The sequence below is a fragment of the Euphorbia lathyris genome, chromosome 3 (assembly GCF_963576675.1).
Source record: "Euphorbia lathyris chromosome 3, ddEupLath1.1, whole genome shotgun sequence".
Taxonomy (NCBI): Eukaryota; Viridiplantae; Streptophyta; class Magnoliopsida; order Malpighiales; family Euphorbiaceae; genus Euphorbia; species Euphorbia lathyris.
In genome coordinates, this window is record NC_088912.1 from 92,698,448 (window position 1) to 92,705,076 (window position 6,629).

At 32.8% G+C, this 6,629-nt stretch overlaps 1 long non-coding RNA gene across 4 annotated transcripts; it reads right to left on the minus strand.

Moving 5' to 3' along the window:
• Positions 1-2,752: 2,752 nt before the first annotated feature.
• LOC136223310 (uncharacterized) lies at positions 2,753-6,292 on the minus strand. 4 transcript variants are annotated; one of them, XR_010685902.1, is made up of 4 exons: positions 5,341-6,224; positions 3,848-4,426; positions 3,636-3,745; positions 2,754-3,552 (listed from the first exon to the last, which is right to left on the minus strand). It is a non-coding gene; the product is annotated as an uncharacterized lncRNA (long non-coding RNA). The 4 variants fall into 4 exon arrangements; XR_010685901.1 differs by having other exon boundaries at positions 2,753-3,552; positions 3,636-4,426; positions 5,341-6,225; XR_010685900.1 differs by having other exon boundaries at positions 2,754-3,745.
• Between the last annotated feature and the right edge of the window lie 337 nt (positions 6,293-6,629).

Sequence of the window (6,629 nt, forward strand, 5' to 3'; positions counted from 1 at the left end):
ACATGAACCCCTAGGTCAACCTCAAGTATCCCCTGATGTTCACTCCGATAAGTTGGGTTCCATTAATTTCCCATAAGATTCACTCTAGGAAGTTGGTTTCCCCTAATTTCCCTTAATGTTCCTTTAGGAAGTTGGTTTCCCACAGTTCCCCCATGAAGTTCACTATAGGAAGTTGGTTTTCCCTGATTCCCCTTGAGGTTCACTCTAGGAAGTTAGTTTCACTCGGTTCCCTTTAAGATGTTTCCCAAAGGGAAACTGAGATTCACTCTTGGAAATTCGAAATTCTAAATGAACGATGTATCAGAAAAACATAAAAAGTTTCTTAAAATGAAAAGTTTCCTAAAAATAGAAGTGTCCTAAACGGTTCTTTTAAGAAAAAGTTCCTTAAAAACAAAAATTTAAACTTTATTTTTGGTGCAAACAATAATATATTTTAATCAATTTATTATGTGATAAAAGAAAATTATTAAAAATTTGACTCCGTGTGAGAATGTCTTGCATCCTCCATGAGGATTAAATAATGATTAAATCAATTTGTTCAAATTTTCTGTTAAATAATGGTAAAATCGATCTTGCGAAAAAAACATTAGCAGTAAAACCTACCGTTTTATACGTTAAGAATAAATTTACGCTACTCCGAAAACAATAAAGACAGATTCATCTACATTCCAAATTTTTCTTTATAAATCTAAAAATTATAAAATCCAATTTTATTTTTAATTAATTTCAATTTTAGAAGAGAAAAATGTTACCATCCTACTTACTAATTTTTCATTTCCAATATAAGATTCGGTTTATTATTTTTTATATAGCCGAGTTACTCTCTCTACATTTTCAATGCTTTTTCTATATAGCCTAATTACTCCCCATTACCATACAAGTTAAAATAGTACCATGCAAAAACAAAATGAACAAATTTAGACTTTATCCCTCAAATATTAGGATTATAATGAGCAACTTGATGTTTGACTCGATAAAGCTAGATCGTGCTCGGTTCGCGAATCGAGGTTGAGCATAACAAAGCTCGGCTTGAAAGCTTGCTAGCAGGTTCAATTATAGATTCATGAACAAGCTCATAAGCAAGTTCGATTATAATGTTCATGAACAAGTTTGGTTCGATTATTTTTTTAATAATAATTTCTCTAAAGCGGAGAAATGTAAAACAACATAGTTTTGTATTAAAAAAATTCAAATGAATATAATTAATGGACATAACTAATGAGTTGTTACCTTCTCTTCTTGAGGATAGGATTGGGGTCAGTCTTCCTAGACTGATCCCGGGTTAGGTTTTTGTTTGTTTGTTTTTTTTTCTTCCCTTCTTACCAAAAAAAAAAATGAGTTGTTTGCGAGCAAAGTTCATGAACTGAATTAACGAGTTGCTCGTGAACAAATCTCGTTAACAAACTCATGAACAACTCATATGCAGAATCATAATTCATTCACAAATTGGCAGATCTAATGAAAATTGTCCTTTTTTTCATTTCATGGAAACAATAAAATGCACAAGGTTCTAACCTTAGAAATTTCAGGAAGTATTATTCACATTACATAGCAGAGCAGTAAACAACAGCAAATCACTCTTTCATCATAACTTGAAACTTATAATCAAACATCATCATGAAATAATATTGACTTATAAACATTATAATTAACTTTGGATATAGGAAATTAATGCACCTACCAGGAACTAATTGATGTTGTCCTCTCTTAAAACAATACAATTAACTCATACTTGTCAAAATTAGAAATCATACCTTTTAGAGGAGGAGATTATCTCCTTTCCTCTCTAATATCTCCCACTTAGACCTGGCAATTATCGTGTTCGAGTCGTGTTCGTGTCGTGTCATTTCGGGTTCGTGTCAAAAAGAGTAAACCCAAACCCAACCCAAAAACTTTCGTGTCAAAGTCGTGTTAACCAATTCGGGTTAGTGTCGATTTCGTGTCGTGTTTTCGGGTTACATGTAATTTTGTTATGCGTATATATTAATAATAACTCTTAAAAATATAAGAAGATTTGGTACTGTTTTTAAACATTTTATATCATTTTTAGATTAGTATGCTAACAATAATTATCGAAAAGTTCGATAATATCATGTTAGAGGGTTATGTAATGTGTTTATAACAATTTAGGAAATTCAAATTAATATTTGCAATTAATAATTATAATTTTATTATCTTTATTAATAAAGTGACATAAAAAACATGAGAGAATATAACAATAATTTTCAATATCCGTGTCATTTCGTGTCGTTTTCGGGTTCACATATCAACACTAACCCAACCCAAAAATTAGCTTGTCAGTTTCGTGTCAACCCAAAAATGACCCATTACCTATTAAGCTCAACACTAACACTAAAAATCCGTGTCGTGTTCGTGTCGTGTAATCGGGTCGTGTGTCATTTTGCCACCTCTACTCCCACTAACCCCTTAACTAATGCCATTTATTCACAATAAAACAACAGCAACATATAACAGGGTAATTTGTGTTGAATAGGGATAGTAATTTCTTATAGGACAACAAAATTTATAAGGATAATTCAACTAACACGATACGATGGGTACGATATAACCCGAAATTGTCACCCCTAGTCTCAACTCCATTACTCCATTGTAATTGTCATTTAAATAGAAAGATACAGAATGAGTTGTCTGCCTTTCCTAACAAACATAGCATTCTGTAATTTGCCAGATTTCACAGTACACAATCAGCAACATGTTTTCCTTCAGTTTATTAAAAGTATAAGTATGCAAACAAGAGTTTCAAATCAGTTCCCAAAATAATATCCATTCAATTCAATATTAATAGTATTTGAAACACAAATTATCCCACCAAAACCGTAATTAGTAAAGTTAAGAATATCCAAAGAACTATTAACCTATTTTAATTGCAAAGGAAAACTTACTTCTTCTCCATCAATCACCGAGCTTTTGCCTTCCTTGATACCAAGATAGAACTCCAACAAACCAGGGACTTCATCTACGAATTTATCAATATATTTGTGTACCCTTTTATCAGCTTCTCCGACTCCAAAACCTTCAAAACATGATACCTTGGACGAACTCTTTTTTCAATCGAAAACCCAAATGTATTGGGATTTGCAATTATAGTTTGAGGCTCCAACTTCATAGTATTAAAGTAGAAATTCAATGTCTTCCTAATGTTCTCCTCTGAACATTGTGGAAATCGCTTGAAAGCTTTTAAAATATCCTCCTCACTAAATCCCACACTCTTCATCACCTCAATTTTCTTCTTCCAAGTTGACTTACTCATTTGTATCATCACTCTAAAAGCTTGTGCGAACATTCTATCAGTAGTTTCAAAGCCCAGATTTTTAAGAGAATTCACAGCACTAATCAGATTTTCAGTATATTGGAATAAAAAACTTGGCTGCAAAGTTAGCAACCTCTCCACAACATGAGCATGCACTCCCTCTTTCATTATAACATCAACGTTTTGTTGCAATCGAACTTCGAATTGTTCCCCAATAACCTTGGTGTGCGCTTAAAAGCCACAAGAAATTTCTCATGACTATCTAAAAACAACCTCAAGCACTGGATACACGGTTGGATTTTAGAAGCTAAAGAGTCTTGGGTAATAGACGGATTTGACAAAATGATATGGGGAAGCATCTCACCTTCAAAGCCAATTTTGACGAGGTAGTCAAATTTGGGTTTGAGATTGTTGTGAATTCTGCAATTGAGAACTTGAGGGCGTTTCACGATCAATTGGGCCACATGGCTGTCGCTGAAATGATGAGATTTAAAGAGTTGAAGTATAGCTTGAGGCTTCTATGGAGTTGAACATAAAACCCGAAATTAAAATATAACAATATTATATTAAAATAACCTTCAATCAAATTAAAAACTTTTCGATACAACGTCATCGATTATGAATAACCAGAAGCATTATGTTTAGCTAGAGCATCTTCCACCCAATTCCAATTCTCTTCTATGTAGATATGAATAACCACCAACTGCATCTTTGAACCAAAGAAAGACAAAAGTGATGCCATCGCGGATCTCTAACCATGCTTATTGCAAAAATAACCCCTCTGTTATATAAGCGAAGGAACATTGAATAAGGAATAGATATAGAAAACGTTCTATGAGAAAAAAACCCTAGCATTCCAAAAAATACCACCAAAATGTGCCAGGAGCTCCTAAAGCTCAATCGTCTGTATTGGCTTCATCCACCATACAGGAAGGGAAAACACTTTCTTTATCCGGGGAGCAGCCGAAACTCTACACGTCACATCCATATTTCTTAGAATTCGATGATCCTTCAAAGAGTTAAACATGCAACCTTTACTAATTAAATTTGATTCCCTCATCAAGCGTTGCAACAAAGAAAAAATGTTCGGATTTTTACTCTTGAAGAAAACTTCATTCCATGCTCGCCATATAAACCAAATAACAATCACAATATCTGAAATTCAAAGCACCCCAATTTAAGGACTGAACAAGCAATGCATTGCACTAAATAAAAAAAATTGAAAACATTCTGTTAATACAAATAACCTTACCATAAGTATTGTCTGGTCGAAAAAATTGACTCATATATCATTTAACTATAAAATTTACAAAGTACATACTCATATTTATAAACTTTTAAACCACATCGGCCAAAACATGATGTTTATTTTTGGGTAGGGATCCTCTAGAGTTGAAAAGCCTCTAGATTTGGTGGAGTTGTAATGTCAACCATTAATAGAGAGGATGGAGAGGCTCTTAGTGATTTAAGGAGCCACTAAGAGACTGTTGGAGATGAATTTTCATTCTACCTCCTCAAATTTTAACTTAAGAGCCAACTTAAGAGGCCGTTGGAGATGTACTAAGATCTTTGCAATTAGTAATATAGTCTCAAAGATTGAAAGACAGTATTAATCATGAAACAAGAAGCATATATTCAAATGCATCATCTATAATACCAACAATATGATCATGATCTCTGATCTGATCAATACAAAGATTAAAAAAGAAACAGGCTAATGCTCTAAAATCAATCTCTCCAAGTCTTGTGATCTTTTTGTTCAAATGAATCATCAGTTATAATCTCATCTATAATGCCAACAATATGATCAATTCATACTTCAGTATTTCCAAACTCAAATATGATATGTAAGGAGTTCATAGACACTTCGCCAGAGAATGACATTATTTTATAATGTGCCTCTTTTCAAATTGCTGATTTGATCCATCTCAAAGATTGAAAAACAGTATTAATAAGCGTATATTCAAATGAATCATCAGTTAATATTCCTTCTCAATATGATCATGATCATCTGATCAATACAAAACAAACGAAAAATCAAAAAAAGAAACAATCTGATAATTACATACCTTCAATCATAGATCAAGAATCAAAGTTGGAGTTTCTCTAATGACCAACGATGGCGATGGTCAGACTTTTCATTAGCAATTTCAGAAAATAATAGCGGAGCTCCATAATTACCGAATTCAGTCTGAAAATGACATTATTTTATAATGTGCCTCTTTCCAAATTGCTGATTTGATCCATCTCAAAGATTGAAAAACAGTATTAATAAGCGTATATTCAAATGAATCATCAGTTAATATTCCTCCTCGATCTATAATACCAACAATATGATCATGATCATCTGATCTGATCAATACAAAACAAACGGAAAAATCAAAAAAAGAAACAATCTGATAATTACATGCCTTCAATCATAGATCAAGAATCAAAGTTGGAGTTTCTCTAATGGCGAACGATGGCGATGGTCAGACTTTTCACTAGCAATTTCAGAAAATAATAGCGGAGCTCCATAATTACCGAATTCAGTCTGAAAATGACGCCAAGAAAGTGACTAAATGGTTAGGAAAAGAATTAGAATCGGTGATTGCTCTAATTCCAGCAATTGCGGATTCTAATTCTTTTTCTAACCGCTTAGTCACTTCCTCCACGTCCTTTTCAGATTGAACTCGGGAATTATGAAGCCCCGGCTATTATTTTCTGAAATTGCTGATGAAAAGTCGGACCATCGCCATCAGTGGCGGAACTAGGCCGGAGCGAGCTGGGGCTAAACCCCCGGCTGGCCGCCGGAATTTGTTAGAAAGTTAGATCTGAGCCCTGTTAGATGGAGAAGGAAAGAGAAGAGTGATCTCCTTATTGATGGCGGCGGAAGTTAGATGGAGAAGATGAAGTCGAAGACCTAGGGTAGAAGATGTTCTATTTTTAACTTAAAATTCACTTTAAACCCATAAAAAAAGTTAAATACATCCTTATTTATCAAAAGTGATCAATTAGGTCCCAATCTTTTGCTGGAAACTCCAATTCCCTCCCTCCTCTAACGTGTCACCCATCCATATTGTTATAATAGTTTATTGACCCCCACAAAAACTAAATAATTATATTTTAATGTTTTTCTTTTAAAAATAATATTTTAATGCTTGAAAATTAACAATAGAAATTAAAAAAAAAACAGGTGCAGTATTGTTAGTTTATATTTTTTTCATAGAGTTTTGTATTTATTCTTAATGTTAATTATTCTAAATTTTAAAAAATATGTATTATTTTAAGTTGTTTTATTATTTGAAAAGAGTTACATGGACTAATGTTGTGAAATAAATAATTTATGATTTATACTCAATAAAATAATTAAAGTTTT